Source organism: Phyllobates terribilis, unplaced genomic scaffold (genome assembly GCF_046119375.1).
Source record: "Phyllobates terribilis strain yellow unplaced genomic scaffold, ASM4611937v1 Scaffold_8__6_contigs__length_399053987, whole genome shotgun sequence".
NCBI lineage: Eukaryota > Metazoa > Chordata > Amphibia > Anura > Dendrobatidae > Phyllobates > Phyllobates terribilis.
In genome coordinates, this window is record NW_027362768.1 from 292,114,852 (window position 1) to 292,138,968 (window position 24,117).

Consider the following 24,117-nt stretch of genomic DNA (forward strand, 5'->3'; position numbering starts at 1 on the left):
TGTCTGTCTGCACGCACAGACACCGCGCACACCCGCACAAACCTCGCACAGACACCCCGCACACACACCCCGCACACACACCCCGCACACACACCCCGCACACACACCCCGCACACACACCCCGCACACACTAATCATGACCGGGTTGATGGTCTGGGAGGTGAGGCTGACCTGTGCGGCCGTGGGAAAGTTCATGTGAGTTCATGCAGTCAAGCATGAACTCACATGAACCCTCTGAGGGCACCGCGGCTACTTCAAATGAACAGCTGATCGGCATCACCTGATACCTCAGCTGTTCATTTGAAATTACCGGCGGGAAAGCGCAGCACAGAATGGGAAAGCCAGCGGTGAAGTCTTTTCACTGCCGGCTTCCCCGCCCGGGTCCTTCGCTCCTTGGTGCTGCGCTCCCCGCCCGGTCCTAATTTACGATTGGGATTGGAGGTGGCGAGGGGAGCGGAGGATCGGGGTGGGAGGCTGCGGGGAAGCAGTATGGGGCTGTGTGATTGTTTAAAAGCCGGCGGCTTTTTACCACGCGCCGGCTTTTAAACAATCAGGAGAATTCTCCCCCGCTGGGATGGCATTCTGATGACAGGCTGGATCTCAGCTGAGCGCTGCCATCCAACTTGTCATCCTTCACAGACACTGCAGAGCGCAGGCATTATGGGAACTTCCGATTCCGGTATTCGATATTGTAAAAGTATCGGAATTAAGTATCGGAATTCCGATACCGCGAATATCGGCCGATACCCGATATTACAGTATCGGAATGCTCAACACTGGTCAGAACGTATTGCACCAGGGCTTGTCGGTGCTGCCACAGTCGCTGCAACATGTGCAGAGTTGAATTCCACCGGGTAGGCACATCGCATTTTAGCCGGTGAAGTGGCAGGCCCAACGACTTCTGTAGAGATGTAAGTCGCTGAGCTGCGGGATGCGAACGGCGGAAGTGAGCACACAGCGACCATGCCCTCTGCAGAAGGCCATCTAGTCTGGGATAGTGGGCTAAAAATTGCTGGACAACCAGGTTCAACACGTGAGCCATACAAGGCACGTGTGTGACATTGCCCCGGCGAAGGGCCGCCCCCAGGTTTGCAGCATTGTCGCACACGGCCTTCCCTGGTTTCAGGTCCAGTGGAGACAACCATTCATGAAATTGGTTCTCCAGAGCTGACCACAACTCCTCAGCTGTGTGACTCACATTTCCCAGACATTTCAAAGTAAAAACCGCCTGATGACGTTGAGCCCTACTGCCAGCATAGTAAGGAGGTGTGCAGGATCCCTTCTGCGCAGTTAGAAAGCTCGTGGCATGACCAGACAGGCTTTGGGTGCAGGTGGAAGACCGAGAGGAGGTTGAGGAGGCAGAAGCAGTGGAGGAACTTTGACATAAAGAGGATTGACGCACAACTCGTGGGGATGGCAAGACTTGGACAGCAGCCCCTTGTCCTGCTGTCACCATAGTTACCCAGTGCCCAGTCAGCGACATGTAACGCCCCTGTCCATGCCTACTCGTCCAAGTGTCTGTGGTGAAATGCACCCTGTCACACACAGAGTTTCGCAAAGAAGCGGTGATGTTGTGTGCGACATGCTGGTGGAGCGCAGGCACACCTTTCTTTGAGAAGTAGTGCCGACTGGGCATCTGGTACTGGGGCACTGCGACGGACATAAGGTCTCGAAAATCCTCTGTGTCCACCAGGCGGAAAGGCAACATTTCTGTAGCCAAGAGCTTGCAGATGGTGAAATTCAACCTCTTAGCTTTCTCATGGCTAGGAGGAAATGGTCTTTTACTTGTCCACATCTGAGGGACCGAGGACTGGCTATTGTGCTTAGACGGGGTTGATAAGGGTGTCCCCGGCAAACTTCCAGTCTGTGAGGAAGATGCAGGCGGACATGTTAGGTTGCCTTGATCCAAAGGTGGTGCTATCGATGTCGGACAGCACTCAACACCAGCTGGTGTTACCACCTCCAAAGAAAATAATGACCTGCCAATCACGCTGGCTGTTGCGGGTAAAGAGGTGGCAGGTCTGCGCCCCAAAACAGGTGTGACTGCTGTCCCCCCAGTCACAGAGGATGAAGAGGCCGCGGATGCACAAGATATGGCAGACGGTGGTTGGCCCGGCCGGCTAGGCCGCATTGTAGCACACTGAGCTTCCCACTGCAACTTATGCTTCATGTCCATGTGCCGGTTCATGCATGAAGTACTCAAACTATGTATTTTTTGGCCTCTACTTAGCTTTTGCTGACAAATGTTACAGATAACACGAGTTGGGTCATCTTTATCGATCTGAAAAAATGCCCAGGCTATGCAAGGCTTAGCACCCATGCGACCTGAAGAGCCACCACGACTTGTGGTGAGAGGCAGAGTTGTGTTTGAGGATGCAGTTGTTGACGTGCTTCCAGTACTACGTCTCTGTCCAGGAAGGCGCAACCTGACCTCGTCGTCACTAGCATCTTCCTCCACCTCCTCTGCTGACCTCATCTCTTGGCTGACTGTGGGTTGACAGTAAGTGGGATCTCCAACCTCATCATCATCACCCTGTGCGTTATCACACCCGTCGTCCTCAGAGCCAACCTGTTCCTGCCCTGACAAAAAACTAAAGTTGTCGCTCCAATCAGGTATTTAAGTCTCATCATCGTCTTCCTCATTGTCTCCACCAACAGGAGTTACAGTTTGGGAATGAGGGTCTACATTATGGTCAGAATCTTCTGCGTCTGGTCCTGGATCCGACTCATAAAGATCCTGGGCATCAGTGCAGATCATTTCCTCGTCTGGATTCACAGAAGCGCCGGAGTCGACCTCTGATTCCCAGGCTATAGTATGAGTAAACAGCTCTGCAGACTCAACCATCTGTTCTACCTCATACTCAGACGGGCAGCTGGAGATTTGGGAGCTGTGAGGAAGCAAGTGCGATTGGGGTGACACCTTTGAGGACTGGAGTATTTGTGATGTTGAAGTTGATGTGGAGGAGAGCCCACTTAAAGGAGCACTTGATATCCGTTGAAGCACCTGCTGTTTTTGTGCCTCATCTGGAATTTGTAGCGATTGGCGTGGCCGTAAGAAAGGGATCTTATCACATTGTCCGCTAAAAGAAGTAGACATTTTAGTTTGGCTGGAAGATGGTCTTTCTTCTGCAGATGTTACTGTTGCTTTAACACCTACCCCACGGACACAACCTTTTTTCCCCTTCCCAACACGCCTATTCCCCTTTCCACCAGCAGCAGGCCTTTTTCCACTCATTTTGGTGGTTAACTAATTCACAACTCTGGAGTTGTTTGCACAAAAAAACAATGGATGGGAACCGAGCAGAGCTGAATGGCCAAACTGTGGTATTAGGCCAAAACTATTGGCTGGGTTAGATGCAGAAAAAAATTATATTCAATTTGCAACCTGATGGAGGTCAGTATAGATGGACTAATAGAACAAGTCCCACACACAGCTAGAAGCCCAAATATTTTTTCAGAGGTAGATGCAGAAAAAAATTGTATTCAGTTTGCAACCTGATGGAGGTCAGTATAGATGGACTAATAGAACAAGTCCTACACACAGCTAGAAGCCCAAATATTTTTTCAGAGGTAGATGCAGAAAAAAAATATATTCAGTTTGCAACCTGATGGAGGTCAGTATAGATGGACTAATAGAGAAAGTCCCACACACAGCTAGAAGGCCAAAGATTTTTTCAGAGCTAGATGCAGACAAAAAATTATTTTTAATTTGCAACCTGATGGAGGTCAGTATAGATGGACTAATAGAGAAAGTCCCACACACTGCTAGAAGGCCAAATATTTTTTTCAGAGCTAGATGCAGAAAAAAATTATATTCAGTTTGCAACCTGATGGAGGTCAGTATAGATGGACTAATAGAACAAGTCCCACACACAGCTAGAAGCCCAAATATTTTTTCAGAGGTAGATGCAGAAAAAAATTATATTCAGTTTGCAACCTGATGGAGGTCTGTATAGATGGATTAATAGAACAAGTCCCACACACAGCTAGAAGCCCAATATTTTTTCAGAGGTAGATGCAGAAAAAAAATATATTCAGTTTGCAACCTGATGGACGTCAGTATAGATGGACTAATAGAACAAGTCCCACACACTGCTAGAAGGCCAAATATTTTTTCAGAGGTAGATGCAGAAAAAGTTATATTCAGTTTGCAACCTGATGGAGGTCAGTATAGATGGACTAATACAACAAGTCCCACACACAGCTAGAAGCCCAAATATTTTTTCAGAGGTAGATGCAGATAAAAATTATTTTTAATTTGAAACCTGATGGAGGTCAGTATAGATGGACTAATAGAGAAAGTCCCACACACTGCTAGAAGGCCAAGTATTTTTTCAGAGCTAGATGCAGACAAAAAATTATTTTGAATTTGCAGCGTGATGGAGGTCAGTATAGATGGACTAATAGAACAAGTCCCACACACTGCTAGAAGGCCAAATATTTTTTCAGAGCTAGATGCAGAAAAAAAATATATTCAATTTGCAACCTGATGGAGGTCAGTATAGATGGACTAATAGAATGATGCTATGCCCAAAAGATTTTACTTCACTAGGTGCAGTAAAAAAATTGGTATTCTATACACAGGTGGTATATCTTGCAACACAGATAGGCTACTCCACTGACTAACACACTCTGCAATAGGCCAAAAAGGATTAGCTTTGCTAGATTCAGCCAAATGCTGTGAAAAAAACTTGCACAGCACTGGCACAGACCTGCCTGGCAAAAACTGATAGGAACTGATGTAACCTAGTCCTGAAAAGGACTGCAATTACAATTAGTCTTTACTCCCACAATCTATCTATTTAAGAGCACAGACCTGCATGATAAAAGTCGTAGGAAATGCTGTAACCTAGTCCTTAAAAGGACTGCAATCACAACTATTCCCTACTCCCAAGCTATCTGTAGATTTGTGCGAAAATTGGCTTGAAATTAACAAGGTATAGCGCACACAGCAACAGCGGTGCCGTCTAACACGCAGCTGCAGCAGTGAGAAAATGGTGGCGACGGGGAAAATGGCTGGGTCTTATAGGACAAGGACATGTGACATACACTGCCAATGACACATGCCCTTGCTTGTGTGAAAAAAAGCACTTCGCTCCGTGTGTCCGCTGCTGATAGGCTGACAGATTGCACCTCCCCACTGCAAATGCGGGAAAGAGAAAAAAAAAATGGAGATCTTCATTATTCCTGCAGAGATCCATCTCCTGCCCCTCCCCCCACCCCGCTGTACACTCAAACTGCGTATTAACATTAATTTTCATCATTACTGAGAAAAAATCCAGTTATGATTTTGGTGCACGAACAGTTATCGAACATAACCTCGAACAGCCGAATTTTTCTCAAATCGTTCGTGTTCGCCGAACGGCTCGAACACCGCCCAAAACAGCTCGAATTTGAGATTGGCGAACAGTTCGAGTCGAACAACGCTCATCTCTAGTCCCGGCTGTACTCCTTCCTTACCTGAGAGTGAGATGCCACATCTCTGGCTGAGATGCAACACCTCTGTGGCGACCAAACCCTCAGGGGCGCCACATATGCATAGAAAGGGCATGTATTTTTGCTGTCATCATATTTGTTATTTATTCATTGTTTACCTACCATGCTTTTCTTTATTTTTTTTAATAAACTATTTAGTAAATATTTATAATATATTATTTAATATTTGTGCGTGTCTGCTGATTGTTGCTGTACTACTCGTCCCGTGGCTGTCCCTCGCCCACGTTTTAGCTATCAAAACTGTATGGAGGCCCTAAAGGTTTCCACACACCTTTGATAACTATCGGCCAAACGTTTATTTGGTCAACAACTTTCGTTCCTAATTCTGTTGATCGCTCATGTGTTTTCGATAGGAAGAGTGCAGTAGGCCGCTGCCAGATTCTTTTGGCAGCAGCTTATTTCTCCACAGAACAAAATCATTGCTCAAAAAAATATAATATTATTCACCTGAACCCAATTTGTATCTCTCCCGACATGGGGAGATCACATATTACATACATATTACGTGGCAAGCCGATCCCGACGATGGGAGGGTTTGGCCAAATTTATAGGTCTTTATTATAGAGCTAAGCTCTGTAGATGTTGAATACTGCAAACTTATTAAAGGGTTTATTCAGGTTTGGGGTCACACTCCATGTGACTGCAGACTTGTGAATCCTCATGGCACTCCAAGGATGGGTAATTTCCCCTGCCTTGGGTGTGCTTGTTGTGGCAATTTGATCAAGGCTGATACATTCTTTCATCTGCACACTTGAAAGAAATGCCTACTCAAGGAGAAGTTCACATGTTCCTCTAGTTTTGTGATTTATATGATTGTATGCCCATGTGGATTAGTCTATGTGGGCGAGACCACGATGGAGATCAGGGCCTGTACAAGCAAACATAAAAGTACAATTCGTACTGGACTCATTCACTTGCCAGTTCCTAGAAATTTTTTTGAGAATAGACATTCAGTGAACCAGCTGAGATTTAGGGTGATTGATAGTGTCCCGGTACAGAGAAGGGGTGGTGATAGGCAGAAGATACTAAAAAGGAGGGAGTTACAATGGATATTCGAGCTAGGTACATTACAGCCTAAGGGATTAAATATAGAATATAATTTACAGAATAGCCTGCCTTTGTCATCAAGCCTTCTCTGTTTTTATGTATTTCATCGGTATTTTGACTTTAATTTTTTCCTCCTTTTTTCATTTATAGGTAGTTTCTGTCCTATACGGATGGTATCTCTGGGAATGACATTAATTGATTGTACGAGCATGACGATGACCCAGGGATGGATGGAGGAGAGCGAAGGCATGGGGATGACATTTGGACATCATTGGATGTTTTGATTGTCTATTTTGAGAAGTTAATATTGGATTAAATCTTGTTGTTGAACTGTGTTCCCCATAAATTGTCCACTCAGAGCTGTAGCTCGACACTAAGTAATAATGCTTTGCAACTTCCTGTGGGAGAGCAAGGTTATTCCTGCAGGTGTTATGGCATAAACAGGACGAAAAAAAGCAGTAAAGCTGCACTTATGATCCTCCCATTATTCACTGTATGTGTTCCAAGCAGGGCTGCCACCAGGAATTTCAGGGCCCCATACTGGCAAAATTTTCGGGTCCCCTTGAGACTCCGCACAGGCTCCACCCCAGCTCCGCCTCCATCCCTCAAATTTTCTACAGTCCCACCGCCCACTCTTGGAAAACCTCCACTTCTGCACCACGTCCTCACCAATCACATATTACCCGTTCCCAGTGAACACCAGATCAAATGTGGCACCCCAGGGGTTTGGTTTCCAAAGTAACAAGCAATGTTATGTCTGAGAGCAGGTGGAAGGTCTCTTGGTCAGGAATCTTATGCATGCCACACCTCCTGCCCAGTCCTGGGAGGGGAAGAACTTCCCCTGTATAAACCTGGGGCTGAGGCAGGGTTAGAGAGTTCAGAGGGAGAGTGCAGCCAGGAGGGCTGACAGGGAGCTGTGGCTCCGGCTGGGCCCAGCTCCTGGGCCATGCCAGAAGTAGAGAAGAGAAGCAGCATAGGAAGAAACAACAGGAGCTCTGTGGGAGCAGTGTTACAAGGAGTCAGGGGCTGGCAGCTGCAGAGCTCGCCCTGACTGAGAAGATTTCTTACCGGACCCGGAGTCCGAGGCTGTGGGGACTAACTCCTACCCAGCAGCAGAATCCGTCAGGCAGGGGATTTCAGAGGTCCTCTGGCCAAGAAACCCGAAGGCACGGTCACACGCATGGGACCAGCACCGCCGTCGTGGAGCGGAAGCTACTAGAAGGCCCCGAGTTACCGGCCATACGGGTGAGCACCACACGGTACACTCAGGGACGTGGGCTACTTATACTCGCTTCTAGCAAGGTAGCCAGAAGAGTATCGTTAGTTTGGGAGGCCTACAACTCCGCCTGGCCAGGGGAGATCCCATCTGCTCAAGGACTGACCAGGCCCCAACCGCTAGCCAGTACTCCGGGAGGGTCTATCTTTGTCACCAGTAAAGACCCTGAACTACACCACATCGTCTCTGAGTGGTTCCTGCTACCCCCATCATCCACGTCGGCTGCCCTGAGGCCATACCCCTCCCGTTGGGGGTTATACTATCACGCTGCACAATCCTACCACCGACCTCAGCGGTCTGCCCTGCAGCGGCAGCTCCATAGCTGCATTCAACGGGTGGCGTAGTCGTCCATCATCTACCGCTGATACAGCGCCACTTAGTCTGACTCCCTGGGCACGGACCGGATCACCGCCACGAGACTACAACCCTCAAGAGATCCGGCTCCGGGTAAGCTCCCGCGTGCGCAACGCAGCGCGACACAGGCCCAGGGGCGCGTCACAAACACATAGCCATCAGCTTTTGTTTTGGCCAAAAGATTTTTACCACGATAAGGTAGACTCTTCTGGCTGGACCCTACTCTATTCTAACCTATTAAAAATTTCTTAAAATATCCAATACTCTTTTTAGGTATATTTTTATTTATTTTTGGTTAAGGGAATGTGTCATATACATTTTTTAAAATGACTAAAATACCACATACAAGAGACAAATACCACCACACCATGACCACACCACATATTACCACCACACAGTGACCGCATAATACCACATACAAGGGACAAAAAACACCACACCATGACCAGACCACATATTACCACCACATATTGACCGAATAATGCCACATACAAGGATCAAATACCACCACACCATGCCCAGATCACTTATTACCACCACATAGTGACCGCATAATACCACATACAAGGGACAAAAACCACCACACCATGACCAGACCACATATTACCAACACATTGTCACCAAATAATACCACATACAAGGGAGAAATACCACCACACTATGACTGGACCACATATTACCACCAGATAGTGACTTAATACTACAATACTGATCATTAATAAAAAAACACAATATTACCATAAGTGCCATTATACACAGGAGCTCTGTACATGGTATACAGTATGTAATGTACAGTATATAATGTAAGTGTACAGGTAATATAGGAATCACCAGTGACATTATACACAGGAGCTCTGTATATGGTATCAGTGTACAGGTAATACAGTGATCACCAGTGACATTATACACAGGAGCCCTGTACATAGTATATAGTGTATAGTGTCAGTGTACAGATAACACACTGACTCACCAGTGATGTCTCTAGGTGAAGTCCTTCATCTTCGCTTTTCTCCTTCATCCAGCACAGACCACCATCACTTCTTCCAGCCAGGACTCGTTTCTGCATAAAATAACACACAGTTATCTAGAGCACATTCCCCAACTTCTACATTTCACAGCTGAATACAGATGTGCACCCACCATTAATATATAATTAGTTATTATGCAACCCACCATTCCAATTATAAATTGTAATCCACCCCTGTGCCCCCACTAACTTTCCCCACCTAATAAATATATAAATTAATTAGAACCTGTACTCTTTTCCCCAATTTATTACCAGTCACACTCCTGCATCCTCAACACTCCCTACTCTGTACCTCCTGCTCCCCCGATTCATTATATTTACATGCACCCTCTGCCCCAATTCATTATGTCATGTCCGTGTTCTCCCCACCACCACCCTCTATTCATCATCATTTACTCTCCCTCACTCTGAATTCACCATTTGCTCTCCCCACCCCCCACTCCCAATTCACCATTTGCTCTCACCACCCCCCCACTCCCAATTCACCGTTTGCTCTCCCCACCCCCCACTCCCAATTCACCATTTGCTCTCTCCACCCTCCACACCCAATTCACCATTTGCTTTTCCTACCCCCCACTCCCAATTCATCATTTGCTCTCCTGACCCCCACTCCAAATTCACCATTTGCTCTCCCCACCCTATCTCCCAAATCATCATGTGCTCTCCCCACCCTCGACTCCCAATTCTCCATGTGCACTTCCAAACCTCCACTCCCAATTCTCCATGCGCTCACCCCACCCTCCACTCCCAATCCTCCATGTGCTCACCCCACCCTCCATTTCCAACACTTCCAATTCTCCATGTACTCACCCCCCACTCCCAATTCACCATTTGCTCTCCCCACCCTCCACTCCCAATTCACCATGTGCTCTTCCCACCCTCCACTCCCAATTCACCATGTGCTCACCCCCCACTCCCAATTCTCCATGTGCTTACCACCCACTGCCAATTCTCCATGTGCTCATCCCCCCACTCCCAATTCTCCATGTGCTCACCCTCCCACTCCCAATTCTCCATGTGCTCATCCTCCCACACCCAATGCACCATGTGCTCTCCCCCAAGACCATTTAATTAATTCTATTTAAAAAAAAAAAGTTTTCATACTTACATCTCATACGATTCCTGCAGCTGTACTGCCATCCTGGCGCTCTCTGCAGGCGTGTACGCGATGAGTCATCACATACGCGCCTTCACCAGCGCATCACTGAAGGGGAGGAGGGACTCCCTTGGAGCTGCTGCACGGCCGTTCAGTCTTGAAGCATGTGAGCGCTCCTAGGGGTCACCAAGAGGTACGCCGCTGGGTTCTTCTGACTTCTGGTCAGGTGATGGCGCGTACGCGATGTCATCTGACCAGAAGTCAGGAGAAGTATGCAGCTGCGCAGCTCTGGTAAGGCACCTAGCACTGAGATGTGCACCGCCGAAGACGGCGCCCTGGTGCTCGGCACTTTGGTATAGCATGGGGCCCTGTGAGCAGAAGCTCAAGACGAGGGGCCCCGACTGGGCCCGGGCCCCCCCTCTGCACTGCTGCTCATGAGGCCCCATACAGCAGTAAGGGCAGTAATGCCCTGATGTTGGCCCTGGTTCCAAGTTAAGGACTGCTTGTATGTCTTTGGAGTAATGAAGGAAACCCACACAAACATGGGAGAACATACAAACTCATTGTAAATGTTGTCCTTCATGGGATTTGAACCCAGGACCCCAGTGTTACAGCACGAAATGAGCTTTTAGTCATTGTCCTGTAGCCTGAATAACACTTTGAGTTCAAGATAAAAAATCAGAGACGATTCATCATTTGCTTTTTTTTTTAAGTCACTTTTATCACTGCAAGGGTTAATTTATCTCCTCTTACTCAATCCAGCTCTCAACTTCTGGTTTTGGCTATAAAGTCAGCATAAATCACACCCCGACACATTCCACATACTCCAATTTCTTAACACAATGCCACCGATCATCAAACACACGGGGTGATGAGTCTGCAAACTATGTTACTGTCAGACAATCAAAAGGTCACACGCTCTCAGCAAGGCTATGGTTCTTTAAAGCGTACAAGGATCAAACTTATTAAAGATTTCAAGCTTTAATATAAAAATATACAGTGCTTACAATGAAAGATATAAAAAGAGAAAAATAAAATGACACACAAATATGCAAAACATTTATAAAATAGAAAGAGAGAAATAACAGAAATACCTAAATGTTTCCGTCTGGAGTTTTCTTCTGTTTCCTTGAGGGAAATTATGGAACCCATCAGCCTCCTAGTCAGCCTTCACATGTGAACCACTTCTCTTTCTGTCAACCAGCTTTATATAGTCCTGACCATAGGCTCATATTTCCAGGATGACAAGGATTGGCCCATTTAAATGTTGCTGTTTGTGAAAGGACGATGGGCTAAGTTGCGGTATTTCCAATACCTGTGTCTCCCCCCTTCTCTTATACAGACAATAGGAAATATTCTTTCTTAGTTACAGACCATCTGTTAGCTCTTCGAACTTAAGGCTCCTGCATGTGCTGCCATGTTTGACACCTCTAATATTCTCCCAGGAGACCCCCCCTAGGTTCTAAGTTCCTGCAATAGGATAGGAAGACATTATCTCCTCTGTGTAGAGACATTATGTGGATGCGGTCTTAAGTAATTACTTTTTTAATATTATAGTTTCCCTTCCAATTATATACAGTATTTCCTTCACAATGACACAAGGAGTTTTTGAATTTGGCACATATAAAATAGACTTAAAAAATGGTGCAAATAGTATGATAAATTGGATGCAAAAAAAAAGGAGCAAAACATACAAAAAGCAAGTGAATAAGCAATGATGATTTGGGGCCTCAGTGTGAATCCAAGATTATTTCCCTTTAAATAGAACAGTTTATCTAAGGTCCTTTTACCTGGGACAACAATTGGCCTAACAAGCATGTAGTGGGATTGAACCCAGATTGGATAGGACTCCCTACTTAGATAGAAAGAATGCTGGCTTATACGGGAGACACATTTACTCATAAATAGGTAACATGCTTGATTATTACAGGGTCATTCATGAGGCATCACGCTTGGTGGTTACAAACAGTCTTACAAGAGGTGAGGATTAGAGTTCTCACTGGCACTGCAGGGCAACTAACTGAACAATTCCGCAAGATGACTACAACAACAACCCAAAAGCGATGGCCACAGATAAGGCCTTCAGCGCGCAGGTAACGGTGCTCAGCATAAACATATATTCCATAAATCAACTTGAAAAGAGGTATAGCAGCACTCGGAATTTGAATAATGTGTTGTATCATAGAAAAAATTAATATCCATAAGTCATCTCCAGACGGAGAAAGAGCTGACAATCCAAACCCCTTTTGGAAGTAAGACTTCACAATTGAACATACAGTAAAGACCAAAAGTTTGGACATACCTTCTCATTTAAAGATTTTTCTGTATTTTCATGACTATGAAAATTGTACATTCACACTGAAGGCATCAAAGCTATGAATTAACACATGTGGAATTATATACTTAACAAAAAAGTGTGAAACAACGGAAAATATGTCTTATATTCTAGGTTTTTCAAAGTAGCCACCTTTTGCTTTGATGACTGCTTTGCACACTCCTGGCATTCTCTTGATGAGCTTCAAGAGGTAGTCACCGGAAATGGTTTTCACTTCACAGGTGTGCCCTGTCAGGTTTAATAAGTGGGATTTCTTGCCTTATAAATGGGGTTGGGACCATCAGTTGTGTTGTGCAGAACTCAGGTGGATACACAGCTGATAGTCCTACTGAATAGACTGTTAGAATTTGTATTATGGCAAGAAAAAAGCAGCTAAGTAAAGAAAAACGAGTGGCCATCATTACTTTAAGAAATGAAGGTCAGTCAGTCCGAAAAATTGGGCAAACTTTGAAAGTGTCCCCAAGGGCAGTTGCAAAAACCATCAAGCGCTACAAAGAAACTGGCTCACATGAGGACTGCCCCAGGAAAGGAAGACCAAGAGTCACCTCTGCTTCTGAGGATAAGTTTATCCGAGTCACCAGCCTCAGAAATCGTAGGTTAACAGCAGTTCAGATTAGAGACCAGGTCAATGCCACACAGTGTTCTAGCAGCAGACACATCTCTACAATAATTGTTAAGAGGAGACTTTGTGCAGAAGGCCTTCATGGTAAAATAGCTGCTAGGAAACCACTGCTAAGGACAGGCAACAAGCAGAAGAGACTTGTTTGGGCTAAAGAACACAAGGAATGGACATTAGACCAGTGGAAATCTGTGCTTTGGTCTGATGAGTCCAAATGTGAGATCTTTGGTTCCAACCACCGTGTCTTTGTGCGACGCAGAAAAGGTGAACGGATGGACTCTACATGCCTGGTTCCCACCGTGAAGCATGGAGGAGGAGGTGTGATGGTATGGGGGTGCTTTGCTGGTGACACTGTTGGGGATTTATTCAAAATTGAAGGCATACTGAACCAGCATGGCTACCAAAGCATCTTGCAGCGGCATGCTATTCCATCCGGTTTGCGTTTAGTTGGACCATCATTTATTTTTCAACAGGACAATGACCTCAAACACACCTCCAGGCTGTGTAAGGGCTATTTGACCAAGAAGGAGAGTGATGGGGTGCTATGCCAGATGACCTGGCCTCCACAGTCACCAGACCTGAACCCAATCGAGATGGTTTGGAGTGAGCTGGACCGCAGAGTGAAGGCAAAAGGGCCAACAAGTGCTAAGCATCTCTGGGAACTCCTTCAAGATTGTTGGAAGACCATTTCCGGTGACTACCTCTTGAAGCTCATCAAGAGAATGCCAAGAGTGTACAAAGCAGTCATCAAAGCAAAAGGTGGCTACTTTGAAGAACCTAGAATATAAGATATATTTTCAGTTGTTTCACACTTTTTTGTAAAGTATATTATTCCACATGTGTTAATTCATAGTTTTGATGCCTTCAGTGTGAATGTACAATTTTCATAGTCATGAAAATAGAGAAAAATCTTTAAATGAAAAGGTGTGTCCAAACTTTTGGTCTGTACTGTATGAGGAAGTGAGAGATAACACTTTACCTTCTTTTTGAAGCAGTGGATTCCTGCAGTGGCCAGGTAGTTAAACAGGAAATTCTCTGGGAAAACAGACGAGGAGGCTGAGATCCGTTTATAAAGGGAAGGAGAACTGTACACCAGCAGGGAGAAGCTCATATGATGAAAGAATCTCTCCAGCCTTTGTGTCTCCCTTGGCCAGATATGAATATTGGGGTTTTGTATCGATCCAATATTTATGTGGTATAGATTTCCAGAGCCGCAGAGAAGAGACGAACGTGACGCATTCACTAACATAACCGAGGGGCCACTAGCATCCTTCCAACTGAATAACGGTCTGATAGATGATACGGACCAGGTCACGTTGGTAAAATCAAAATAGAAAATATGACGTCAATATCTAATGCCAGGAACCTTCAGAGGTGAAGATATCTTGTAAGTTGGGGATCTCATAAAATCCTGAAGGGCTGAGAACATCCCACAATCCACCCCCGTCTCCGATCTTTGACACACGTAATTTTTGAACCATGTAGAAATCACGCCAGCCAGACAACGCACCCATCAGCCAATGCCGTTTCGCGTGAACACATACTTTTTCAAGGTCCCCTTGAGTCTTTCAAGAGGCAATGACTTGGCTTGAGCAAAGATAGATAATTTACAACAACAGTGACTGGCATTGGCAAAACTTCACATAATGTGCTGGCAACCTCCTCAGTATCTGCTCATTTTCTCTGGCACAATCTCTCTGTTACTCTCTATACAGCATGGCACTCTCTTTTTCTCACTTCGTGCTGGTCTCAACCCCTTCTTACGATCACCTCTCTTTGGAAAGGTCTGCAATAATGTGTACTCCTTCACTTCAGACCGTCTAACCATTACCAGTGGTATCTTTTCAGGGCAAATTTGACCTGGAGCATTTTCCCCAATCAAAAAGTAATTTATGTTTTTTACACATGCAGTGTTCCTGAATTTGTTAAACCATAGAATCATAGAATGTTAGAGTTGGAAGGGACCTCCAGGGTCATAGTGTCCAAACCCCTGCTCAATGCAGGATTCACTAAACCATCTCAGACAGATGTCTGTCCAGCCTCTGTTTAAAGACGTCCATTGAAGGGGAACTCACCACCTCTCATGGCCGCCTGTTCCGCTCATTGATCACCCTCACTGTCAAAAAGTTTTTTCTAATATCTAATCTGTATCTTTTCCCATTCAGTTTCATCCCATTGCTTCTCATATTTCCATGTGCAAATGAGAATAAGGATGATCCCTCTACACTGTGACATCCCTTCAGATATTTGTAGACATATGTGGCACATCTGTTACAATTCAGCAACACATCACCCACAACTCACATAGCAGTAATAAAAATCACTATATAAGCAGGCACAGTGCAGTTTATACCTAGCTGAACAGACATAATCAGGGCCGGCTCCAGGTTTTTCTGGGTCCCGGGCGAAAGAGTCTCAGTGGGCCCCTTTAACACATACCACGATTCATGATGCAGAGATACGGCGGAGAAATATATATAAATAGTACAATGCAAAGATTTCACTTCATGAGTGATATCTATTGTAAATTCCACAATAGCTCAGAAACCGGTGAATCGCTCCACACAGAATAGTGGCCCCCATATAAGGCTCCATACGGAATACTGGTCCCCATATAACGCCCATACGGAATACTGGCCCCCATATAACGCTTCATACGGAATACTGGCCCCCATATAAGGCCCCATACGGAATACTTGCCCCCATATAAGGCCCCATACGGAATACTGGCCCCCATATAAGACCCCATACGGAATACTGGCCCCCATATAAGACCCCATACGGAATACTGGCCCCCATATAAGACCCCATACGGAATACTGGCCCCCAAATAAGGCCCCATACGGAATACTGACCCCCATATAAGGCTCCATGCGGAATACTGACCCCCATATAAGGCTCCATGTGGAATACTGACCCCCATATAAGGCTCCATGCGGAATACTGACCCCCATATAAGGCTCCATGCGGAATACTGGCCCCCATATAAGGCTCCATACGGAATACTGGCCCCCATATAAGGCTCCATACGGAATACTGGCCCCCATATAAGGCCCCATATGGAATACTGGCCCCTATATAAGGCTCCATATGGAATACTGGCCCCCATATAAGGCTCCATAAGGAATACTGGCCCCCATATAAGGCTCCATACGGAATACTGGCCCCCATATAAGGCTCCATACGGAATACTGGCCCCCATATGGAATACTGGCCCCCATATAAGGCTCCATACGGAATACTGGCTTCCATATAAGGCTCCATACGGAATACTGGCCCCCATATAAGGCTCCATACAGAATACTGGCCCCCATATAACGCTCCATACAGGATACTGGCCCCCATATAACGCTCCATACAGGATACCGGTCCCCATATAATGCTGCATGCAGGCTGTTACCCCCCACATAATGCCCCATACAGGCTGTCCCCCCCTTATAATGCTCCATGCAGGCTGTTACCCCCCACATAATGCCCCATACAGGCCCCTCCCTTTTAATGCTCCATGCAGGCTGTTACCCCCCACATAATGCCCCATACAGGCTGCCCCCACCTTATAATGCTCCATGCAGGCTGTCCCCCCCCCCACATAATGCCCCATACAGGCCCCCCCCTTTTAATGCTCCATGCAGGCTGTTACTCCCCACATAATGCCCCATACAGGCTGCCCCCCCTCTTTATAATGCCCCATGCAGGCTGTCACCCCTCCTCTTTATAATGCTCCATGCAGGCTGTCACCCCTCCTCTTTATACTGCCCCATGCAGGCTGTCACCCCTCCTCTTTATAATGCCCCATGCAGGATGTCCCCCCCTCTCTTTATAATGCCCCGTGCAGGCTGTTCCCCACCTTATAATGCCCCATGCAGGCTGGTCCCCACCTTATAATGCCCCATGCAGGCTGTCACCCCTCCTCATTATAATGCCCCAAGCAGGAATCCCCCCCTCTTTATAATGCCCCATGCAGGCTGTTCCCCACCTTATAATGCCCCATGCAGGCTGTCACCCCTCCTCTTTATACTGCCCCATGCAGGCTGTCACCCCTCCTCTTTATAATGCCCCATGCAGGCTGTCACCTCTCCTCTTTATACTGCCCCATGCAGGCTGTCACCCCTCCTCTTTATAATGCCCCATGCAGGATGTCCCCCCCTCTCTTTATAATGCCCCGTGCAGGCTGTTCCCCACCTTATAATGCCCCATGCAGGCTGGTCCCCACCTTATAATGCCCCACGCAGGCTGTCACCCCTCCTCATTATAATGCCCCAAGCAGGAATCCCCCCCTCTTTATAATGCCCCATGCAGGCTGTTCCCCACCTTATAATGCCCCATGCAGGCTGTCACCCCTCCTCTTTATACTGCCCCATGCAGGCTGTCACCCCTCCTCTTTATAATGCCCCGTGCAGGCTGTCACCCCTCCTCTTTATACTGCCCCATGCAGGCTGTCACCCCTCCTCTTTATAATGCCCCATGCAGGATGTCCCCCCCTCTCTTTATAATGCCCCGTGCAGGCTGTTCCCCACCTTATAATGCCCCATGCAGGCTGGTCCCCACCTTATAATGCCCCATGCAGGCTGTCACCCCTCCTCATTATAATGCCCCAAGCAGGAATCCCCCCCTCTTTATAATGCCCCATGCAGGCTGTTCCCCACCTTATAATGCCCCATGCAGGCTGTCACCCCTCCTCTTTATAATGCTCCATGCAGGCTGTCACCCCTCCTCTTTATACTGCCCCATGCAGGCTGTCACCCCTCCTCTTTATAATGCCCCATGCAGGATGTCCCCCCCTCTCTTTATAATGCCCCGTGCAGGCTGTTCCCCACCTTATAATGCCCCATGCAGGCTGGTCCCCACCTTATAATGCCCCATGCAGGCTGTCACCCCTCCTCATTATAATGCCCCAAGCAGGAATCCCCCCCTCTTTATAATGCCCCATGCAGGCTGTTCCCCACCTTATAATGCCCCATGCAGGCTGTCACCCCTCCTCTTTATACTGCCCCATGCAGGCTGTCACCCCTCCTCTTTATAATGCCCCATGCAGGCTGTCACCTCTCCTCTTTATACTGCCCCATGCAGGCTGTCACCCCTCCTCTTTATAATGCCCCATGCAGGATGTCCCCCCCTCTCTTTATAATGCCCCGTGCAGGCTGTTCCCCACCTTATAATGCCCCATGCAGGCTGGTCCCCACCTTATAATGCCCCACGCAGGCTGTCACCCCTCCTCATTATAATGCCCCAAGCAGGAATCCCCCCCTCTTTATAATGCCCCATGCAGGCTGTTCCCCACCTTATAATGCCCCATGCAGGCTGTCACCCCTCCTCTTTATACTGCCCCATGCAGGCTGTCACCCCTCCTCTTTATAATGCCCCGTGCAGGCTGTCACCCCTCCTCTTTATACTGCCCCATGCAGGCTGTCACCCCTCCTCTTTATAATGCCCCATGCAGGATGTCCCCCCCTCTCTTTATAATGCCCCGTGCAGGCTGTTCCCCACCTTATAATGCCCCATGCAGGCTGGTCCCCACCTTATAATGCCCCATGCAGGCTGTCACCCCTCCTCATTATAATGCCCCAAGCAGGAATCCCCCCCTCTTTATAATGCCCCATGCAGGCTGTTCCCCACCTTATAATGCCCCATGCAGGATGCCCCCCCCTCCCCTCTTTATAATGCCCCATGCCTCCATACATTAAAAAAAAAAAAAAATCAAATACTCACCTCCCTTCTCCTCACCTGCTGCCCGCCGCTCGCTGCTCGGCTCCGAACTCCAGCGTTGTCGGCGTCTTCCCGCTCAGCGCTCCCTGTGACGGCTCAGGGGAGGGCGCGGTGTAAAGAAGTCACCGCGCCCTCTGACCTGAGATGTCACAGGGAGCGCAGAGCAGGAAGACAGCTGATCTGCGGAGGCACGGGGAGAGGTAAGTATCGGGCTGCCGGGGCCCTGAGCAAGCGGCGGAGAAGGGCGGGGGCTGACACCGCTCTCCTCCGCCCATAGCCCAGCGGGGTGCGCGACCGCCAGTGGGCCCCTCTGCCTGCTCAGGGCCCCGGCATTTGCCCGGGTGCGCCGGGTGCTGATGCCGGCCCTGGACATAATGTTACCTAGTAATAGTGCTTGACTAGTGGCATTGGGGTAGCATGGGTTGCAAGTGTTTGGGGCAAGTATTGTGCCCCCCAAACCTTGAAATAATGCCCCTTAAAAGAAATAATGCCCTTTAGTGTCCCCTTAAGAAAGTATTAATATTCCCTTAGTACCCCATTAAAAAAATGTTGGGGGCCCCTCAATGCCCCCTCCAAAGTAAGAATGCCAACTTTGTACCAACACCACACAAAAAAAGTATATACTCAACTAATCCAAGTGAAGTGACCGAGTTCTCTTCTCTCCAGCACACAGTGCGGAGTGGCTCAGTGGGTACAATGCAGTGACATCATTGTGCTGCCTTGTGCCAGGACGCTAATGCCTAGTAAGCCATATTCCTACAGCAAACTGCAGCTTAGAGGATGGAGAGTATTGGGGCAGGGAGCATATGGCACAGGAATTGTCATCATAATGAAATTTTGTGCCTAGGGCAATCACCCCGTGGCCTCTGCCACCATATGCCACGGGCAATCCTTTCACAGTGAAAGAGACACAACATAAAAATAGCATAAGGCATAACATTGAATGACACAAACATGGCATTTATATAGAAAATAGATGACATTTCCACTAGGTTCAGCCCAGAACATAACAGTATATTATACTGTTTAGAATTGATACTTGATATTTTTATAAACCACTAACTGATTTATTATTTCTATGTACAGTATATGGAATATACAGCGCCTTTATAATAACAGTGATTATTTTGCATCACGCACATTTTTTTGCCCAACGCACATTATCAAGACTTGATCTCATTAGCAGCCAGATCACATTGTAGTTCAGTCCTCTGATGGAAATGATTCGATACTATATAATTGTAGAGTAGGCAATAAAGCATGCAACAATGCACAGTACCAGGAATCTCTTAAAAGTCAGCAAAACTATATTATGTTAAAATAGCAAAAAGAAAAAAAAGAAAATCATTGAACAAGAAAAGAAGAATTTCCTTTGTGTAAATCTTTAAAAACCGTACAAAACACCGCAGAAAAGCAATTTACAAAGGAATGTAAAAAAGTACAGAAAATCATTAACTGTTACTTAGCACAACATTTCTACATCACTCAAGGTCGGTTTTTTTTTCGCTTTCTTATTTGCAAAAAACAGTAAGTTGCAAAAAAATGTTGGATTTTCAAAGGCTGGTGTTGGTTGGAGCCAGGTGCCTAACGACCGCGGCCAGGCCCATAAGGGTGAGGAGCCCGCTGACGCCAGCATAAACTTCAACTGGATGTGCGTCCTCAGACGCCAATGAGAAGTCAGTGTCATGCGCTCCCGTTGCTTGCATGCTGAAGTGAGCTGTATGTGGGCAGCATGGTGGCTCAGTGGTTAGCACTGTTGCTTTGCAGCGCTGGGGTCCTGGCTTCAAATCCCACCAAGGACAACATCTGCAAGGAGTTTGTATGTTCTCCCCATGTTTGCGTGTGTTTCCTCTGGGTTCCTCCCACATTCCACAGACATACTGATAGGGAATAAAAAACCAAGCAATGTGAACTGAGGTCTAAGATGGTAGACATGCAAGAAATAGGAGCATGTTCACACTAGCAAAAAGAAGCAAAACCTACAAAAGACAAAAATATATCTCATACCCTACCATCATTATATATAAATGTAAAGCAAAGTTGCATAATAAATATAGGGTACTTAGTGAACTATTTTTGATCAAAAAAAGTATACAAGCCGTCCCACCAGCGGCAAGGTGACCCTAAATTGGGACGGTACCTATACTGCCTATATTAAAAACCTTACTGTATATCAAAGTTGAAGTAATGCATATAAAAGGGTAGACAAATAGGACCGGGTCCCAACTCCAGACCACCTAGGCCCGTGGTAAGCTACATATATACTAATCAGCTCAACAAAGGGGATGCCACACCCTTAAATTGCACATAATGCAAACAAGACAAAAAACCAGGCAATGTGAACTGAGGTCTAAGATGGTAGACATGCAAGAAATAGGAGCATGTTCACACTAGCAAAAAGAAGCTCACTAAGTACCCTATATTTATTATGCAACTTTGCTTTACATTTATATATAATGATGGTAGGGTATGAGATATATTTTTGTCTTTTGTAGGTTTTGCTTCTTTTTGCTAGTGTGAACATGCTCCTATTTCTTGCATGTCTACCATCTTAGACCTCAGTTCACATTGCTTGGTTTTTTGTCTTGTTTGCATTCTGTGCAATTTAAGGGTGTGGCATGCCCCTTGTTGAGCTGATTAGTATATATGTAGCTTACCACGGGCCTAGGTGGTCTGGAGTTGGGACCCGGTCCTATTTGTCTACCCTTTTATATGCATTACTTCAACTTTGATATACAGTAAGGTTTTTAATATAGGCAGTATAGGTACCGTCCCAATTTAGGGTCACCTTGCCGCTGGTGGGACGGCTGGTATACTTTTTTTGATCAAAAATAGTTCACTAAGTACCCTATATTTATTATGCAACTTTGCTTTACATTTATATATAATGATGGTAGGGTATGAGATATATTTTTGTCTTTTGTAGGTTATACTGATAGGGAATGTAGATTGTGAGCCCCAATGGGGACAGCAATGATGATGTCTGTAAAGCGCTGTGGAATTAATGGTGTTATATAAGTGAGTAAAATGAATAATTGTTTTTTTTTTTATGCATTAAAGAACAGCAGCAGAATGGGGCCCATCTATACCGTGATGGGGCCCATCTATACCGTGATGGGGCCCAGGATAAGAGATTTATATATCAGAATGGGGAGCATACATACCAAAATAAGGGATATGCCATAGTTACCAGAATGGAGGATATAAATATCAAGATGGGGCTCAGGATAAAGGACATATATACCAGGATGGAGGATATGTATAGTAGAATGGGGAACATACATACCTGTTAGGCATTGGGCTGTTGCTGGATTTGAAATGGGTCCAGAACCTTCTGTGGTCACTCATTCTAGTCCAGCCAGGGCTGATGCTGCTCAGCATCAACATCAGCCTCAACACCTAGCTGTTCCACGAGATGTACAGATTGTCTCTTGGGTATTTGTGCCTAGCAATGTTAAGCACAGGTCGCTGAGGGAGACAGGGCTGTTGGAGCCTAAGTCCAGGATTCTCCGGAATGAGCATGTCCGTGATCTGGCGGACCGTGATTGGTGGTTTGGCAACCACCTGATCCGGTGACCTGGCACCGCCTGATTGGTCACGGGTGACGCCACCAATAGTGCGAAGGTGGGCAGGGCGTAGTCTTTAAAAGACCAGTCCACAAACATGGCGGCGCGCTCTGATCATTGAGCAAGTGATGCTGATGTGTGGACGACTGTGTTCCACGTAGTTTCTATAGGCAGGCTAGTGGAAATAGGCAGGTAGCTTCGCCTAGAAGTCTGGCTCTGCCAAAGGGGTCGCCTAACACCCCGAGCAGCCTGCAGACGTCCTATCCATGGCTTTCGCCTGTCAGCCACGTGGAGTAGTACCCTTCAGTCCGGTAGCACGCCGGCTGGAGGCACGTGTACCCGTCGGCGTAGTCACACACGCATCCTAGCGCCGCCAGTGTAGTCTCTGTGTAGTTAACAGGGCTACAGCTACTTCCCCGGTCGCGCATCTCCCGTGTAGTTAACGGAGATACAGCGAACCGCTATACCCGTTCCTGTGTGCAGTAACACGGAAGGGTTATCATTTAAGTTGGTTACTTTCCTTTCCACCTGGAAAGTGTTCGGCAGCAGTCCACCAGGCTGCATCACGGACCCCGGGGTCGGTTGCATTCCATTATAATAAAGTTGTCTGCAACCGCCCTCCTAACAGTATCAGAGCGCCAGGGTCTTGCCGAACATGGCCGACAACCAGCAACTGCTGCAATATATACAGCGAATTGAGGCCAGACTTAAGTCTCTTGAATAAGCTGTCCCGGTCACTGATATCACTGCAGTAGCTACCCAGGCGGCTTCTCTAGCAGCCAATATTATTAACTCGGCTGCGGTGAATAATGCGACCACTGCAAGTGCTCCATTACCCCGTTTTGCTCTCCCGGAAAATTTTTCTGGGAACAGTAAATTTTGCAGGGGTTTTATTAATGTATGCTCCATTCACTTGGAGATGATGGAGGCATGTGTAGCACCCTGAGGATTCGGCTGCTACAGGGGTATTACACCTCAAGCCAGAGGTGTGGTATTCCACTCCCGGGTAAGGATGGAGTGTGGAACTGAGCTCAGTAGGCTGCATGCACTACATACATCCCATTTCCGGGGGACAGAACTACGGTACTCCCACCAGTATATGTGCAGGTACGACAGCGTCTGTCCCTGGCTGGAGTGGGAGGGGGGTGGAACATCCCAGTAGTGTAGGGGCAGATAGGGGGAGTAGTCTGGGTAAAGCTAGGAGCTCATTGGGTGCTAGTCACCTGGGCTCACACATAGAGTGAGTATATATGGTGGGCACCATCTTAGGACAGGGTCTTTTTAGCCTGAGGAGCAGAGCAGAGGAGCTCAGCCAGGAGGGCTGACAGGGAGCTGTGTCTCCGGCTGGGCCCAGCTCCAGAGCCAAGCCTGCAGAGGGAGAGAGGAGAAAAGAAGGACCCAGAGAGAAAGACAAGAAGGGAACCCCAAGACCCCAGAATAAAGACAAAAGGGTGAAGGGTTGGCGGACAAGGGTACCGGATTCCAAGCTGGCAGAGGCCAAAACAAACCTTAGCCAGGAACCGGAGGTCGTGGGCAGGATCTGCCACGACCCTCACCAAATCCACCAGAATGGCACACCGAGCATAGGGTCAGGG